This window comes from Pleurodeles waltl, chromosome 2_1, assembly GCF_031143425.1.
Source record: "Pleurodeles waltl isolate 20211129_DDA chromosome 2_1, aPleWal1.hap1.20221129, whole genome shotgun sequence".
In the NCBI taxonomy this organism is placed as follows: domain Eukaryota; kingdom Metazoa; phylum Chordata; class Amphibia; order Caudata; family Salamandridae; genus Pleurodeles; species Pleurodeles waltl.
The window spans coordinates 498,751,176-498,771,096 of NC_090438.1; positions in this window are offsets into that span (position 1 = coordinate 498,751,176).

A 19,921-nucleotide genomic window follows, 5' to 3' on the forward strand; every position below is an offset into this window, starting at 1 on the left:
GAAGTGCCTACCTGTAGATTTTGGCCTCTAGCTCAGCCGGCACCTACTGAAACCTACGAAACCTGTGCATTTCTGAAAACTAGAGACCTAGGGGAATCCAAGGAGGGGTGACTTACGGGGCTCGGACCAGGTTCTGTTACCCAGAATCATTTGCAAACCTCAACATTTGGCTAAAAAAACACATGTTCCTCACATTTCTGTGACAGAAAGTTCTGGAATCTGAGAGGAGCCACAAATTTCCTTCCACCCAGCGTTACCCCTAGTCTCCCGATAAAAATGATACCTCACTTGTGTGGGTAGGCCTAGCGCCCGCGACACGACACACCCCAAAGCGCAACGTCGACACATCCAAAATTTTGGAAGAAAACAGAGGTGTTTTTTGCGAAGTGCCTACCTTTAGATTTTGGCCTCTAGCTCAGCCAGCACCTAGGGAGACCTACCAAACCTGTGCATTTCTGAAAACTAGAGACCTAGGGGAATCCAAGGAGGGGTGACTTGCGGGGCTCGGACCAGGTTCTGTTACCTAGAATCCTTTGCAAACCTCAAAATTTGGTTAAAAAAACACATGTTCCTCACATTTCTGTGGCAGAAAGTTCTGGAATCTGAGAGGAGCCACAAATTTCCTTCCACCCAGCGTTCCCCCTAGTCTCCCGATAAAAATGATACCTCACTTGTGTGGGTAGGCCTAGCGCCCGCGACACGACACACCCCAAAGCGCAACGTCGACACATCCAAAATTTTGGAAGAAAACAGAGGTGTTTTTTGCGAAGTGCCTACCTGTAGATTTTGGCCTCTAGCTCAGCCGGCACCTACTGAAACCTACCAAACCTGTGCATTTCTGAAAACTAGAGACCTAGGGGAATCCAAGATGGGGTGACTTGCGGGGCTCGGACCAGGTTCTGTTACCCAGAATACTTTGCAAACCTCAAAATTTGGCTAAAAAAACACATGGTCCTCACATTTCTGTGGCAGAAAGTTCTGGAATCTGAGAGGAGCCACAAATTTCCTTCCACCCAGCGTTCCCCCAAGTCTCCTGATAAAAATTATACCTCACTTGTGTGGGTAGGCCTAGCGCCCGCAACAGGAAACGCCCCAAAGCGCAACGTGGACACATCCAAAATTTTGGAAGAAAACAGAGGTGTTTTTTGCGAAGTGCCTACCTGTAGATTTTGGCCTCTAGCTCAGCCGGCACCTACTGAAACCTACCAAACCTGTGCATTTCTGAAAACTAGAGACCTAGGGGAATCCAAGGAGGGGTGACTTGCGGGGCTCGGACCAGGTTCTGTTACTCAGAATACTTTGCAAACCTCAAAATTTGGCTAAAAAAACACATGGTCTTCACATTTCTGTGGCAGAAAGTTCTGGAATCTGAGAGGAGCCACAAATTTCCTTCCACCCAGCGTTCCCCCAAGTCTCCCGATAAAAATGATACCTCACTTGTGTGGGTAGGCCTAGCGCCCGCGACAGGAAACGCCCCAAAGCACAACGTGGACACATCCAAAATTTTGAAAGAAAACAGAGGTGTTTTTTGCGAAGTGCCTACCTGTAGATTTTGGCCTCTAGCTCAGCCGGCACCTAGGGAAACCTACCAAACCTGTGCATTTCTGAAAACTAGAGACCCAGGGGAATCCAAGGAGGGGTGACTTGCGGGGCTCGGACCAGGTTCTGTTACCCAGAATACTTTGCAAATCTCAAAATTTGGCTAAAAAAACACATGTTTCTCACATTTCTGTGGCAGAAAGTTCTGGAATCTGAGAGGAGCCACTAATTTCCTTCCACCCAGCGTTCCCCCAAGTCTTCTGATAAAAATGATACCTCACTTGTGTGGTAGGCCTAGCGCCCGCAACAGGAAACGGCCCAAAGCGCAACGTGGACACATCCAAAATTTTGGAAGAAAACAGAGGTGTTTTTTGCGAAGTGCCTACCTGTAGATTTTGGCCTCTAGCTCAGCCGGCACCTACTGAAACCTACGAAACCTGTGCATTTCTGAAAACTAGAGACCTAGGGGAATCCAAGGAGGGGTGACTTACGGGGCTCGGACCAGGTTCTGTTACCCAGAATCATTTGCAAACCTCAACATTTGGCTAAAAAAACACATGTTCCTCACATTTCTGTGACAGAAAGTTCTGGAATCTGAGAGGAGCCACAAATTTCCTTCCACCCAGCGTTACCCCTAGTCTCCCGATAAAAATGATACCTCACTTGTGTGGGTAGGCCTAGCGCCCGCGACACGACACACCCCAAAGCGCAACGTCGACACATCCAAAATTTTGGAAGAAAACAGAGGTGTTTTTTGCGAAGTGCCTACCTTTAGATTTTGGCCTCTAGCTCAGCCAGCACCTAGGGAGACCTACCAAACCTGTGCATTTCTGAAAACTAGAGACCTAGGGGAATCCAAGGAGGGGTGACTTGCGGGGCTCGGACCAGGTTCTGTTACCTAGAATCCTTTGCAAACCTCAAAATTTGGTTAAAAAAACACATGTTCCTCACATTTCTGTGGCAGAAAGTTCTGGAATCTGAGAGGAGCCACAAATTTCCTTCCACCCAGCGTTCCCCCTAGTCTCCCGATAAAAATGATACCTCACTTGTGTGGGTAGGCCTAGCGCCCGCGACACGACACACCCCAAAGCGCAACGTCGACACATCCAAAATTTTGGAAGAAAACAGGTGTTTTTTGCGAAGTGCCTACCTGTAGATTTTGGCCTCTAGCTCAGCCGGCACCTAGGGAAACCTACCAAACCTGTGCATTTCTGAAAACTAGAGACCTAGGGGATTCCAAGATGGGGTGACTTGCGGGGCTCGGACCAGGTTCTGTTACCCAGAATACTTTGCAAACCTCAAAATTTGGCTAAAAAAACACATGGTCTTCACATTTCTGTGGCAGAAAGTTCTGGAATCTGAGAGGAGCCACAAATTTCCTTCCACCCAGCGTTCCCCCAAGTCTCCCGATAAAAATGATACCTCACTTGTGTGGGTAGGCCTAGCGCCCGCGACAGGAAACGCCCCAAAGCTCAACGTGGACACATCCAAAATTTTGAAAGAAAACAGAGGTGTTTTTTGCGAAGTGCCTACCTGTAGATTTTGGCCTCTAGCTCAGCCGGCACCTAGGGAAACCTACCAAACCTGTGCATTTCTGAAAACTAGAGACCCAGGGGAATCCAAGGAGGGGTGACTTGCGGGGCTCGGACCAGGTTCTGTTACCCAGAATACTTTGCAAATCTCAAAATTTGGCTAAAAAAACACATGTTTCTCACATTTCTGTGGCAGAAAGTTCTGGAATCTGAGAGGAGCCACAAATTTCCTTCCACCCAGCGTTCCCCCAAGTCTTCTGATAAAAATGATACCTCACTTGTGTGGGTAGGCCTAGCGCCCGCAACAGGAAACGGCCCAAAGCGCAACGTGGACACATCCAAAATTTTGGAAGAAGACAGAGGTGTTTTTTGCGAAGTGCCTACCTTTAGATTTTGGCCTCTAGCTCAGCCAGCACCTAGGGAAACCTACCAAACCTGTGCATTTCTGAAAACTAGAGACCTAGGGGAATCCAAGGAGGGGTGACTTGCGGGGCTCGGACCAGGTTCTGTTACCTAGAATCCTTTGCAAACCTCAAAATTTGGTTAAAAAAACACATGTTCCTCACATTTCTGTGGCAGAAAGTTCTGGAATCTGAGAGGAGCCACAAATTTCCTTCCACCCAGCGTTCCCCCAAGTCTCCCGATAAAAATGATACCTCACTTGTGTGGGTAGGCCTAGCACCCGCGACAGGACACACCCCAAAGCGCAACGGGGACACATCAAAAATTTTGGAAGAAAACAGAGGTGTTTTTTGCGAAGTGCCTACCTGTAGATTTTGACCTCTAGCTCAGCCGGCACCTAGGGAAACCTACCAAACCTGTGCATTTCTGAAAACTAGAGACCTAGGGGAATCCAATAATGGGTAACTTGCAGGGCTCGGACCAGGTTCTGTTACCCAGAATACTTTGCAAACCTCAAAATTTGGCTAAAAAAACACATGGTCCTCACATTTCTGTGGAAGAAAGTTCTGGAATCTGAGAGGAGCCACAAATTTCCTTTCACCCAGCGTTCCCCCAAGTCTCCCGATAAAAATGATACCTCACTTGTGTGGGTAGGCCTAGCGCCCGCGACACAACACACCCCAAAGCGCAACGTGGATACATTCAAAATTTTGGAAGAAAACAGAGGTTTTTTTTGCGAAGTGCCTACCTGTAGATTTTGGCCTCTAGCTCAGCCGGCACCTAGGGAAACCTACCAAACCTGTGCATTTCTGAAAACTAGAGACCTAGGGGAATCCAAGATGGGGTGACTTGCGGGGCTCGGACCAGGTTCTGTTACCCAGAATCCTTTGCAAACCTCAAAATGTGGCTAAAAAAACACATGGTCCTCACATTTCTGTGGCAGAAAGTTCTGGAATCTGAGAGGAGCCACAAATTTCCTTCCACCCAGCGTTCCCTCAAGTCTCCTGATAAAAATGATACCTCACTTGTGTGGGTAGGCCTAGCGACCGCGACAGGAAACGCCCCAAAGCGCAATATGGACACATCCACATTTTTGGAAGAAAACAGAGGTGTTTTTTGCGAAGTGCCTACCTGTAGATTTTGGCCTCTAGCTCAGCCGGCACCTAGGGAAACCTACCAAACCTGTGCATTTCTGAAAACTAGAGACCGAGGGGAATCCAAGCAGGGGTGACTTGCGGGGCTCGGACCAGGTTCTGTTACCCAGAATACTTTGCAAATCTCAAAATTTCGCTAAAAAAACACATGTTCCTCCCATTTGTGTGGCAGAAAGTTCTGAATCTGAGAGGAGCCACAAATTTCCTTCCACCCAGCGTTCCCCCAAGTCTCCTGATAAAAATGATACCTCACTTGTGTGGGTAGGCCTAGCGCCCGCAACAGGAAACGCCCCAAAGCGCAACGTGGACACATCCAAAATTTTGGAAGAAAACAGAGGTGTTTTTTGCGAAGTGCTTACCTGTAGATTTTGGCCTCTAGCTCAGCCGGCACCTACTGAAACCTACCAAACCTGTGCATTTCTGAAAACTAGAGACCTAGGGGAATCCAAGGAGGGGTGACTTACGGGGCTCGGACTAGGTTCTGTTACCCAGAATCCTTTGCAAACCTCAACATTTGGCTAAAAAAACACATGTTCCTATTTCTGTGGCAGAAAGTTCTGGAATCTGAGAGGAGCCACAAATTTCCTTCCACCCAGCGTTCCCCCTAGTCTCCCGATAAAAATGATACCTCACTTGTGCGGGTAGGCCTAGCGCCCGCCACACGACACACCCCAAAGCGCAACGTGGACACATCCAAAATTTTGGAAGAAAACAGATGGTTTTTTTGCGAAGTGCCTACCTGTAGATTTTGGCCTCTAGCTCAGCCGGCACCTAGGGAAACCTACCAAACCTGTGCATTTCTGAAAACTAGAGACCTAGGGGAATCCAAGATGGGGTGACTTGTGGGGCTCGGACCAGGTTCTGTTACCCAGAATACTTTGCAAACCTCAAAATTTGGCTAAAAAAACACATGGTCCTCACATTTCTGTGGCAGAAAGTTCTGGAATCTGAGAGGAGCCACAAATTTCCTTCCACCCAGCGTTCCCCCAAGTCTCCCGATAAAAATTATACCTCACTTGTGTGGGTAGGCCTAGCGCCCGCGACAGGAAACGCCCCAAAGCACAACGTGGACACATCCAAAATTTTGAAAGAAAACAGAGGTGTTTTTTGCGAAGTGCATACCTGTAGATTTTGGCCTCTAGCTCAGCCGGCACCTAGGGAAACCTACCAAACCTGTGCATTTCTGAAAACTAGAGACCCAGGGGAATCCAAGGAGGGGTGACTTGCGGGGCTCGGACCAGGTTCTGTTACCCAGAATACTTTGCAAACCTCAACATTTGGCTAAAAAAACACATGTTCCTCACATTTCTGTGGCAGAAAGTTCTGGAATCTGAGAGGAGCCACAAATTTCCTTCCACCCAGCGTTCCCCCTAGTCTCCCGATAAAAATGATACCTCACTTGTGTGGGTAGGCCTAGCGCCCGCGACACGACACACCCCAAAGCGCAACGTGGACATATCCAAAATTTTGGAAGAAAACAGAGGTTTTTTTTGCGAAGTGCCTACCTGTAGATTTTGGCCTCTAGCTCAGCCGGCACCTAGGGAAACCTACCAAACCTGTGCATTTCTGAAAACTAGAGACCTAGGGGAATCCAAGATGGGGTGACTTGCGGGGCTCGGACCAGGTTCTGTTACCCAGAATACTTTGCAAACCTCAAAATTTGGCTAAAAAAACACATGGTCCTCACATTTCTGTGGCAGAAAGTTCTGGAATCTGAGAGGAGCCACAAATTTCCTTCCACCCAGCGTTCCCCCAAGTCTCCTGATAAAAATTATACCTCACTTGTGTGGGTAGGCCTAGCGCCCGCAACAGGAAACGCCCCAAAGCGCAACGTGGACACATCCAAAATTTTGGAAGAAAACAGAGGTGTTTTTTGCGAAGTGCCTACCTGTAGATTTTGGCCTCTAGCTCAGCCGGCACCTACTGAAACCTACCAAACCTGTGCATTTCTGAAAACTAGAGACCTAGGGGAATCCAAGGAGGGGTGACTTGCGGGGCTCGGACCAGGTTCTGTTACTCAGAATACTTTGCAAACCTCAAAATTTGGCTAAAAAAACACATGGTCTTCACATTTCTGTGGCAGAAAGTTCTGGAATCTGAGAGGAGCCACAAATTTCCTTCCACCCAGCGTTCCCCCAAGTCTCCCGATAAAAATGATACCTCACTTGTGTGGGTAGGCCTAGCGCCCGCGACAGGAAACGCCCCAAAGCACAACGTGGACACATCCAAAATTTTGAAAGAAAACAGAGGTGTTTTTTGCGAAGTGCCTACCTGTAGATTTTGGCCTCTAGCTCAGCCGGCACCTACGGAAACCTACCAAACCTGTGCATTTCTGAAAACTAGAGACCCAGGGGAATCCAAGGAGGGGTGACTTGCGGGGCTCGGACCAGGTTCTGTTACCCAGAATACTTTGCAAATCTCAAAATTTGGCTAAAAAAACACATGTTTCTCACATTTCTGTGGCAGAAAGTTCTGGAATCTGAGAGGAGCCACAAATTTCCTTCCACCCAGCGTTCCCCCAAGTCTTCTGATAAAAATGATACCTCACTTGTGTGGGTAGGCCTAGCGCCCGCAACAGGAAACGGCCCAAAGCGCAACGTGGACACATCCAAAATTTTGGAAGAAAACAGAGGTGTTTTTTGCGAAGTGCCTACCTTTAGATTTTGGCCTCTAGCTCAGCCAGCACCTAGGGAAACCTACCAAACCTGTGCATTTCTGAAAACTAGAAACCTAGGGGAATCCAAGGAGGGGTGACTTGCGGGGCTTGGACCAGGTTCTGTTACCTAGAATCCTTTGCAAACCTCAAAATTTGGTTAAAAAAACACATGTTCCTCACATTTCTGTGGCAGAAAGTTCTGGAATCTGAGAGGAGCCACAAATTTCCTTCCACCCAGCGTTCCCCCAAGTCTCCCGATAAAAATGATACCTCACTTGTGTGGGTAGGCCTAGCACCCGCGACAGGACACACCCCAAAGCGCAACGGGGACACATCAAAAATTTTGGAAGAAAACAGAGGTGTTTTTTGCGAAGTGCCTACCTGTAGATTTTGGCCTCTAGCTCAGCCGGCACCTAGGGAAACCTACCAAACCTGTGCATTTCTGAAAACTAGAGACCTAGGGGAATCCAATAATGGGTAACTTGCAGGGCTCGGACCAGGTTCTGTTACCCAGAATACTTTGCAAACCTCAAAATTTGGCTAAAAAAACACATGGTCCTCACATTTCTGTGGAAGAAAGTTCTGGAATCTGAGAGGAGCCACAAATTTCCTTTCACCCAGCGTTCCCCCAAGTCTCCCGATAAAAATGATACCTCACTTGTGTGGGTAGGCCTAGCGCCCGCAACACAACACACCCCAAAGCGCAACGTGGATACATTCAAAATTTTGGAAGAAAACAGAGGTTTTTTTTGCGAAGTGCCTACCTGTAGATTTTGGCCTCTAGCTCAGCCGGCACCTAGGGAAACCTACCAAACCTGTGCATTTCTGAAAACTAGAGACCTAGGGGAATCCAAGATGGGGTGACTTGCGGGGCTCGGACCAGGTTCTGTTACCCAGAATCCTTTGCAAACCTCAAAATGTGGCTAAAAAAACACATGGTCCTCACATTTCTGTGGCAGAAAGTTCTGGAATCTGAGAGGAGCCACAAATTTCCTTCCACCCAGCGTTCCCTCAAGTCTCCTGATAAAAATGATACCTCACTTGTGTGGGTAGGCCTAGCGCCCGCGACAGGAAACGCCCCAAAGCGCAACATGGACACATCCACATTTTTGGAAGAAAACAGAGGTGTTTTTTGTGAAGTGCCTACCTGTAGATTTTGGCCTCTAGCTCAGCCGGCACCTACGGAAACCTACCAAACCTGTGCATTTCTGAAAACTAGAGACCCAGGGGAATCCAAGGAGGGGTGACTTGCGGGGCTCGGACCAGGTTCTGTTACCCTGAATACTTTGCAAATCTCAAAATTTGGCTAAAAAAACACATGTTCCTCACATTTCTGTGGCAGAAAGTTCTGGAATCTGAGAGGAGCCACAAATTTCCTTCCACCCAGCGTTCCCCCAAGTCTCCTGATAAAAATGATACCTCACTTGTGTGGGTAGGCCTAGCGCCCGAACAGGAAACGGCCCAAAGCGCAACGTGGATACATTAAAAATTTTGGAAGAAAACAGAGGTTTTTTTTTGCGAAGTGCCTACCTGTAGATTTTGGCCTCTAGCTCAGCCGGCACCTAGGGAAACCTACCAAACCTGTGCATTTCTGAAAACTAGAGACCTAGGGGAATCCAAGATGGGGTGACTTGCGGGGCTCGGACCAGGTTCTGTTACCCAGAATCCTTTGCAAACCTCAAAATGTGGCTAAAAAAACACATGGTCCTCACATTTCTGTGCAGAAAGTTCTGGAATCTGAGAGGAGCCACAAATTTCCTTCCACCCAGCGTTCCCTCAAGTCTCCTGATAAAAATGATACCTCACTTGTGTGGGTAGGCCTAGCGCCCGCGACAGGAAACGCCCCAAAGCGCAATATGGACACATCCACATTTTTGGAAGAAAACAGAGGTGTTTTTTGTGAAGTGCCTACCTGTAGATTTTGGCCTCTAGCTCAGCCGGCACCTACGGAAACCTACCAAACCTGTGCATTTCTGAAAACTAGAGACCCAGGGGAATCCAAGGAGGGGTGACTTGCGGGGCTCGGACCAGGTTCTGTTACCCTGAATACTTTGCAAATCTCAAAATTTGGCTAAAAAAACACATGTTCCTCACATTTCTGTGGCAGAAAGTTCTGGAATCTGAGAGGAGCCACAAATTTCCTTCCACCCAGCGTTCCCCCAAGTCTCCTGATAAAAATGATACCTCACTTGTGTGGGTAGGCCTAGCGCCCGCAACAGGAAACGGCCCAAAGCGCAACGTGGACACATCCAAAATTTTGGAAGAAAACAGAGGTGTTTTTTGCGAAGTGCCTACCTGTAGATTTTGGCCTCTAGCTCAGCCGGCACCTACTGAAACCTACCAAACCTGTGCATTTCTGAAAACTAGAGACCCAGGGGAATCCAAGGAGGGGTGACTTGCGGGGCTCGGACCAGGTTCTGTTACCCAGAATACTTTGCAAATCTCAAAATTTGGCTAAAAAAACACATGTTCCTCACTTTTCTGTGGCAGAAAGTTCTGGAATCTGAGAGGAGCCACAAATTTCCTTCCACCCAACGTTCCCCCAAGTCTCCTGATAAAAATGATACCTCACTTGTGTGGGTAGGCCTAGCGCCCGCAACAGGAAACGGCCCAAAGCGCAACGTGGACACATCCAAAATTTTGGAAGAAAACAGAGGTGTTTTTTGCGAAGTGCCTACCTGTAGATTTTGGCCTCTAGCTCAGCCGCCACCTAGGGAAACCTACCAAACCTGTGCATTTCTGAAAACTAGAGACCTAGGGGAATCCAAGGAGGGGTGACTTGCAGGGCTCGGACCAGGTTCTGTTACCTAGAATCCTTTGCAAACCTCAAAATTTGGTTAAAAAAACACATGTTCCTCACATTTCTGTGGCAGAAAGTTCTGGAATCTGAGAGGAGCCACAAATTTCCTTCCACCCAGCGTTCCCCCTAGTCTCCCGATAAAAATGATACCTCACTTGTGTGGGTAGGCCTAGCGCCCGCGACACGACACACCCCAAAGCGCAACGTCGACACATCCAAAATTTTGGAAGAAAACAGAGGTGTTTTTTGCGAAGTGCCTACCTGTAGATTTTGGCCTCTAGCTCAGCCGGCACCTACGGAAACCTACCAAACCTGTGCATTTCTGAAAACTAGAGACCTAGGGGATTCCAAGATGGGGTGACTTGCGGGGCTCGGACCAGGTTCTGTTACCCAGAATACTTTGCAAACCTCAAAATTTGGCTAAAAAAACACATGGTCTTCACATTTCTGTGGCAGAAAGTTCTGGAATCTGAGAGGAGCCACAAATTTCCTTCCACCCAGCGTTCCCCCAAGTCTCCCGATAAAAATGATACCTCACTTGTGTGGGTAGGCCTAGCGCCCGCAACAGGAAACGGCCCAAAGCGCAACGTGGACACATCCAAAATTTTGGAAGAAAACAGAGGTGTTTTTTGCGAAGTGCCTACCTGTAGATTTTGGCCTCTAGCTCAGCCGGCACCTACTAAAACCTACCAAACATGTGCCTTTATAAAAACTAGAGACCTAGGGGAATCCAAGGAGGGGTGACTTACGGGGCTCCGACTAGGTTCTGTTACCCAGAATCCTTTGCAAACCTCATAATTTGGCTAAAAAAACACATGTTCCTCACATTTCTGTGGCAGAAAGTTCTGGAATCTGAGAGGAGCCACAAATTTCCTTCCACCCAGCGTTCCCCCTAGTCTCCCGATAAAAATGATACCTCACTTGTGTGGGTAGGCCTAGCGCCCGCGACACGACACACCCCAAAGCGCAACGTGGACACATCCAAAATTTTGGAAGAAAACAGAGGTTTTTTTTGCGAAGTGCCTACCTGTAGATTTTGGCCTCTAGCTCAGCCGGCACCTAGTGAAACCTACCAAACCTGTGCATTTCTGAAAACTAGAGACCTAGGGGAATCCAAGATGGGGTGACTTGCGGGGCTCGGACCAGGTTCTGTTACCCAGAATACTTTGCAAACCTCAAAATTTGGCTAAAAAAACACATGGTCCTCACGTTTCTGTGGCAGAAAGTTCTGGAATCTGAGAGGAGCTACAAATTTTCTTTCACCCAGCGTTCCCCCAAGTCTCCCGATAAAAATGATACCTCACTTGTGTGGGTAGGCCTAGCGCCCGCGACAGGAAACGCCCCAAAGCACAACGTGGACACATCCAAAAATTTTGAAGAAAACAGAGGAGTTTTTTGCGAAGTGCCTACCTGTAGATTTTGGCCTCTAGCTCAGCCGGCACCTAGGGAAACCTACCAAACCTGTGCATTTCTGAAAACTAGAGACCCAGGGGAATCCAAGGAGGGGTGACTTGCGGGGCTCGGACCAGGTTCTGTTACCCAGAATACTTTGCAAATCTCAAAATTTGGCTAAAAAAACACATGTTCCTCACATTTCTGTGGCAGAAAGTTCTGAATCTGAGAGGAGCCACAAATTTCCTTCCACCCAGCGTTCCCCCAAGTCTCCTGATAAAAATGATACCTCACTTGTGTGGGTAGGCCTAGCGCCCGCAACAGGAAACGGCCCAAAGCGCAACATGGACACATCCAAAATTTTGGAAGAAAACAGAGGTGTTTTTTGCGAAGTGCCTACCTGTAGATTTTGGCCTCTAGCTCAGCCGGCACCTAGGGAAACCTACCAAACCTGTGCATTTCTGAAAACTAGAGACCCAGGGGAATCCAAGGAGGGGTGACTTGCGGGGCTCGGACCAGGTTCTGTTACCCTGAATACTTTGCAAATCTCCAAATTTGGCTAAAAAAACACATGTTCCTCACATTTCTGTGACAGAAAGTTCTGGAATCTGAGAGGAGCCACAAATTTCCTTCCACCCAGCGTTCCCCCTAGTCTCCCGATAAAAATGATACCTCACTTGTGTGGGTAGGCCTAGCGCCCGCGACACGACACACCCCAAAGCGCAACGTCGACACATCCAAAATTTTGGAAGAAAACAGAGGTGTTTTTTGCGAAGTGCCTACCTGTAGATTTTGGCCTCTAGCTCAGCCGGCACCTAGGGAAACCTACCAAACCTGTGCATTTCTGAAAACTAGAGACCTAGGGGAATCCAAGATGGGGTGACTTGCGGGGCTCGGACCAGGTTCTGTTACCCAGAATACTTTGCAAACCTCAAAATTTGGCTAAAAAAACACATGGTCTTCACATTTCTGTGGCAGAAAGTTCTGGAATCTGAGAGGAGCCACAAATTTCCTTCCACCCAGCGTTCCCCAAGTCTCCCGATAAAAATGATACCTCACTTGTGTGGGTAGGCCTAGCGCCCGCGACAGGAAACGCCCCAAAGCACAACGTGGACACATCCAAAATTTTGAAAGAAAACAGAGGTGTTTTTTGCGAAGTGCCTACCTGTAGATTTTGGCCTCTAGCTCAGCCGGCACCTACTGAAACCTACCAAACCTGTGCATTTCTGAAAACTAGAGACCTAGGGGAATCCAAGGAGGGGTGACTTACGGGGCTCCGACTAGGTTCTGTTACCCAGAATCCTTTGCAAACCTCAACATTTGTCTAAAAAAACACATGTTCCTCACATTTCTGTGGCAGAAAGTTCTGGAATCTGAGAGGAGCCACAAATTTCCTTCCACCCAGCGTTCCCCCTAGTCTCCCGATAAAAATGATACCTCACTTGTGTGGGTAGGCCTAGCGCCCGCGACACGACACACCCCAAAGCGCAACGTGGACACATCCAAAATTTTGGAAGAAAACAGAGGTTTTTTTTGCGAAGTGCCTACCTGTAGATTTTGGCCTCTAGCTCAGCCGGCACCTAGGGAAACCTTCCAAACCTGTGCATTTCTGAAAACTAGAGACCTAGGGGAATCCAAGATGGGGTGACTTGCGGGGCTCGGACCAGGTTCTGTTACCCAGAATACTTTGCAAACCTCAAAATTTGGCTAAAAAAACACATGGTCCTCACGTTTCTGTGGCAGAAAGTTCTGGAATCTGAGAGGAGATACAAATTTTCTTCCACCCAGCGTTCCCCCAAGTCTCCCGATAAAAATGATACCTCACTTGTGTGGGTAGGCCTAGCGCCCGCGACAGGAAACGCCCCAAAGCACAACGTGGACACATCCAAAATTTTGAAGAAAACAGAGGAGTTTTTTGCGAAGTGCCTACCTGTAGATTTTGGCCTCTAGCTCAGCCGGCACCTAGGGAAACCTACCAAAGCTGTGCATTTCTGAAAACTAGAGACCCAGGGGAAGCCAAGGAGAGGTGACTTGCGGGGCTCGGACCAGGTTCTGTTACCCAGAATACTTTGCAAATCTCAAAATTTGGCTAAAAAAACACATGTTCCTCACATTTCTGTGGCAGAAAGTTCTGAATCTGAGAGGAGCCACAAATTTCCTTCCACCCAGCGTTCCCCCAAGTCTCCTGATAAAAATGATACCTCACTTGTGTGGGTAGGCCTAGCGCCCGCAACAGGAAACGGCCCAAAGCGCAACATGGACACATCCAAAATTTTGGAAGAAAACAGAGGTTTTTTTTGCGAAGTGCCTACCTGTAGATTTTGGCCTCTAGCTCAGCCGGTACCTAGGGAAACCTACCAAACCTGTGCATTTCTGAAATCTAGAGACGTAGGGGAATCCAAGGAGGGGTGACTTGCGGGGCTCGGACCAGGTTCTGTTACCTAGAATCCTTTGCAAACCTCAAAATTTGGCTAAAAAAACACATGTTCCTCACATTTCTGTGGCAGAAAGTTCTGGAATCTGAGAGGAGCCACAAATTTCTTTCCACCCAGCGTTCCCCCAAGTCTCCTGATAAAAATTATACCTCACTTGTGTGGGTAGGCCTAGCGCCCGCAACAGGAAACGGCCCAAAGCGCAACGTGGACACATCCAAAATTTTGGAAGAAAACAGAGGTGTTTTTTGCGAAGTGCCTACCTTTAGATTTTGGCCTCTAGCTCAGCCAGCACCTAGGGAAACCTACCAAACCTGTGCATTTCTGAAAACTAGAGACCTAGGGGAATCCAAGGAGGGGTGACTTGCGGGGCTCGGACCAGGTTCTGTTACCTAGAATCCTTTGCAAACCTCAAAATTTGGTTAAAAAAACACATGTTCCTCACATTTCTGTGGCAGAAAGTTCTGGAATCTGAGAGGAGCCACAAATTTCCTTCCACCCAGCGTTCCCCCAAGTCTCCCGATAAAAATGATACCTCACTTGTGTGGGTAGGCCTAGCACCCGCGACAGGACACACCCCAAAGCGCAACGGGGACACATCAAAAATTTTGGAAGAAAACAGAGGTGTTTTTTGCGAAGTGCCTACCTGTAGATTTTGACCTCTAGCTCAGCCGGCACCTAGGGAAACCTACCAAACCTGTGCATTTCTGAAAACTAGAGACCTAGGGGAATCCAATAATGGGTAACTTGCAGGGCTCGGACCAGGTTCTGTTACCCAGAATACTTTGCAAACCTCAAAATTTGGCTAAAAAAACACATGGTCCTCACATTTCTGTGGAAGAAAGTTCTGGAATCTGAGAGGAGCCACAAATTTCCTTTCACCCAGCGTTCCCCCAAGTCTCCCGATAAAAATGATACCTCACTTGTGTGGGTAGGCCTAGCGCCCGCGACACAACACACCCCAAAGCGCAACGTGGATACATTCAAAATTTTGGAAGAAAACAGAGGTTTTTTTTGCGAAGTGCCTACCTGTAGATTTTGGCCTCTAGCTCAGCCGGCACCTAGGGAAACCTACCAAACCTGTGCATTTCTGAAAACTAGAGACCTAGGGGAATCCAAGATGGGGTGACTTGCGGGGCTCGGACCAGGTTCTGTTACCCAGAATCCTTTGCAAACCTCAAAATGTGGCTAAAAAAACACATGGTCCTCACATTTCTGTGGCAGAAAGTTCTGGAATCTGAGAGGAGCCACAAATTTCCTTCCACCCAGCGTTCCCTCAAGTCTCCTGATAAAAATGATACCTCACTTGTGTGGGTAGGCCTAGCGCCCGCGACAGGAAACGCCCCAAAGCGCAATATGGACACATCCACATTTTTGGAAGAAAACAGAGGTGTTTTTTGTGAAGTGCCTACCTGTAGATTTTGGCCTCTAGCTCAGCCGGCACCTATGGAAACCTACCAAACCTGTGCATTTCTGAAAACTAGAGACCCAGGGGAATCCAAGGAGGGGTGACTTGCGGGGCTCGGACCAGGTTCTGTTACCCAGAATACTTTGCAAATCTCAAAATTTGGCTAAAAAAACACATGTTCCTCACATTTCTGTGGCAGAAAGTTCTGGAATCTGAGAGGAGCCACAAATTTCCTTCCACCCAACGTTCCCCCAAGTCTCCTGATAAAAATGATACCTCACTTGTGTGGGTAGGCCTAGCGCCCGCAACAGGAAACGGCCCAAAGCGCAACGTGGACACATCCAAAATTTTTGAAGAAAACAGAGGTGTTTTTTGCGAAGTGCCTACCTGTAGATTTTGGCCTCTAGCTCAGCCGCCACCTAGGGAAACCTACCAAACCTGTGCATTTCTGAAAACTAGAGACCTAGGGGAATCCAAGGAGGGGTGACTTGCAGGGCTCGGACCAGGTTCTGTTACCTAGAATCCTTTGCAAACCTCAAAATTTGGTTAAAAAAACACATGTTCCTCACATTTCTGTGGCAGAAAGTTCTGGAATCTGAGAGGAGCCACAAATTTCCTTCCACCCAGCGTTCCCCCTAGTCTCCCGATAAAAATGATACCTCACTTGTGTGGGTAGGCCTAGCGCCCGCGACACGACACACCCCAAAGCGCAACGTCGACACATCCAAAATTTAGGAAGAAAACAGAGGTGTTTTTTGCGAAGTGCCTACCTGTAGATTTTGGCCTCTAGCTCAGCCGGCACCTAGGGAAACCTACCAAACCTGTGCATTTCTGAAAACTAGAGACCTAGGGGATTCCAAGATGGGGTGACTTGCGGGGCTCGGACCAGGTTCTGTTACCCAGAATACTTTGCAAACCTCAAAATTTGGCTAAAAAAACACATGGTCTTCACATTTCTGTGGCAGAAAGTTCTGGAATCTGAGAGGAGCCACAAATTTCCTTCCACCCAGCGTTCCCCTAAGTCTCCCGATAAAAATGATACCTCACTTGTGTGGGTAGGCCTAGCGCCCGCGACAGGAAACGCCCCAAAGCACAACGTGGACACATCCAAAATTTTGAAAGAAAACAGAGGTGTTTTTTGCGAAGTGCCTACCTGTAGATTTTGGCCTCTAGCTCAGCCGGCACCTAGGGAAACCTACCAAACCTGTGCATTTCTGAAAACTAGAGACCCAGGGGAATCCAAGGAGGGGTGACTTGCGGGGCTCGGACCAGGTTCTGTTACCCAGAATACTTTGCAAATCTCAAAATTTGGCTAAAAAAACACATGTTTCTCACATTTCTGTGGCAGAAAGTTCTGGAATCTGAGAGGAGCCACAAATTTCCTTCCACCCAGCGTTCCCCCAAGTCTTCTGATAAAAATGATACCTCACTTGTGTGGGTAGGCCTAGCGCCCGCAACAGGAAACGGCCCAAAGCGCAACGTGGACACATCCAAAATTTTGGAAGAAAACAGAGGTGTTTTTTGCGAAGTGCCTACCTTTAGATTTTGGCCTCTAGCTCAGCCAGCACCTAGGGAAACCTACCAAACCTGTGCATTTCTGAAAACTAGAGACCTAGGGGAATCCAAGGAGGGGTGACTTGCGGGGCTCGGACCAGGTTCTGTTACCTAGAATCCTTTGCAAACCTCAAAATTTGGTTAAAAAAACACATGTTCCTCACATTTCTGTGGCAGAAAGTTCTGGAATCTGAGAGGAGCCACAAATTTCCTTCCACCCAGCGTTCCCCCAAGTCTCCCGATAAAAATGATACCTCACTTGTGTGGGTAGGCCTAGCACCCGCGACAGGACACACCCCAAAGCGCAACGGGGACACATCAAAAATTTTGGAAGAAAACAGAGGTGTTTTTTGCGAAGTGCCTACCTGTAGATTTTTGCCTCTAGCTCAGCCGGCACCTAGGGAAACCTACCAAACCTGTGCATTTCTGAAAACTAGAGACCTAGGGGAATCCAATAATGGGTAACTTGCAGGGCTTGGACCAGGTTCTGTTACCCAGAATACTTTGCAAACCTCAAAATTTGGCTAAAAAAACACATGGTCCTCACATTTCTGTGGAAGAAAGTTCTGGAATCTGAGAGGAGCCACAAATTTCCTTTCACCCAGCGTTCCCCCAACTCTCCCGATAAAAATGATACCTCACTTGTGTGGGTAGGCCTAGCGCCCGCGACACAACACACCCCAAAGCGCAACGTGGATACATTCAAAATTTTGGAAGAAAACAGAGGTTTTTTTTGCGAAGTGCCTACCTGTAGATTTTGGCCTCTAGCTCAGCCGGCACCTAGGGAAACCTACCAAACCTGTGCATTTCTGAAAACTAGAGACCTAGGGGAATCCAAGATGGGTGACTTGCGGGGCTCGGACCAGGTTCTGTTACCCAGAATCCTTTGCAAACCTCAAAATGTGGCTAAAAAAACACATGGTCCTCACATTTCTGTGGCAGAAAGTTCTGGAATCTGAGAGGAGCCACAAATTTCCTTCCACCCAGCGTTCCCTCAAGTCTCCTGATAAAAATGATACCTCACTTGTGTGGGTAGGCCTAGCGACCGCGACAGGAAACGCCCCAAAGCGCAATATGGACACATCCACATTTTTGGAAGAAAACAGAGGTGTTTTTTGTGAAGTGCCTACCTGTAGATTTTGGCCTCTAGCTCAGCCGGCACCTACTGAAACCTACCAAACCTGTGCATTTCTGAAAACTAGAGACCCAGGGGAATCCAAGGAGGGGTGACTTGCGGGGCTCGGACCAGGTTCTGTTACCCAGAATACTTTGCAAATCTCAAAATTTGGCTAAAAAAACACATGTTCCTCACATTTCTGTGGCAGAAAGTTCTGGAATCTGAGAGGAGCCACAAATTTCCTTCCACCCAGCGTTCCCCCAAGTCTCCTGATAAAAATGATACCTCACTTGTGTGGGTAGGCCTAGCGCCCGCAACAGGAAACGGCCCAAAGCGCAACGTGGACACATCCAAAATTTTGGAAGAAAACAGAGGTGTTTTTTGCGAAGTGCCTACCTGTAGATTTTGGCCTCTAGCTCAGCCGGCACCTACTGAAACCTACCAAACCTGTGCATTTCTGAAAACTAGAGACCCAGGGGAATCCAAGGAGGGGTGACTTGCGGGGCTCGGACCAGGTTCTGTTACCCAGAATACTTTGCAAATCTCAAAATTTGGCTAAAAAAACACATGTTCCTCACATTTCTGTGGCAGAAAGTTCTGGAATCTGAGAGGAGCCACAAATTTCCTTCCCCAACGTTCCCCCAAGTCTCCTGATAAAAATGATACCTCACTTGTGTGGGTAGGCCTAGCGCCCGCAACAGGAAACGGCCCAAAGCGCAACGTGGACACATCCAAAATTTTGGAAGAAAACAGAGGTGTTTTTTGCGAAGTGCCTACCTGTAGATTTTGGCCTCTAGCTCAGCCGGCACCTACTGAAACCTACCAAACCTGTGCCTTTATAAAAACTAGAGACCCAGGGGAATCCAAGGAGGGGTGACTTACGGGGCTCCGACTAGGTTCTGTTACCCAGAATCCTTTGCAAACCTCATAATTTGGCTAAAAAAACACATGTTCCTCACATTTCTGTGGCAGAAAGTTCTGGAATCTGAGAGGAGCCACAAATTTCCTTCCACCCAGCGTTCCCCCTAGTCTCCCGATAAAAATGATACCTCACTTGTGTGGGTAGGCCTAGCGCCCGCGACACGACACACCCCAAAGCGCAACGTGGACACATCCAAAATTTTGGAAGAAAACAGAGGTTTTTTTTGCGAAGTGCCTACCTGTAGATTTTGGCCTCTAGCTCAGCCGGCACCTAGTGAAACCTACCAAACCTGTGCATTTCTGAAAACTAGAGACCTAGGGGAATCCAAGATGGGGTGACTTGCGGGGCTCGGACCAGGTTCTGTTACCCAGAATACTTTGCAAACCTCAAAATTTGGCTAAAAAAACACATGGTCCTCACGTTTCTGTGGCAGAAAGTTCTGGAATCTGAGAGGAGCTACAAATTTTCTTCCACCCAGCGTTCCCCCAAGTCTCCCGATAAAAATGATACCTCACTTGTGTGGGTAGGCCTAGCGCCCGCGACAGGAAACGCCCCAAAGCACAACGTGGACACATCCAAAAATTTTGAAGAAAACAGAGGAGTTTTTTGCGAAGTGCCTACCTGTAGATTTTGGCCTCTAGCTCAGCCGGCACCTAGGGAAACCTACCAAACCTGTGCATTTCTGAAAACTAGAGACCCAGGGGAATCCAAGGAGGGGTGACTTGCGGGGCTCGGACCAGGTTCTGTTACCCAGAATACTTTGCAAATCTCAAAATTTGGCTAAAAAAACACATGTTCCTCACATTTCTGTGGCAGAAAGTTCTGAATCTGAGAGGAGCCACAAATTTCCTTCCACCCAGCGTTCCCCCAAGTCTCCTGATAAAAATGATACCTCACTTGTGTGGGTAGGCCTAGCGCCCGCAACAGGAAACGGCCCAAAGCGCAACATGGACACATCCAAAATTTTGGAAGAAAACAGAGGTGTTTTTTGCGAAGTGCCTACCTGTAGATTT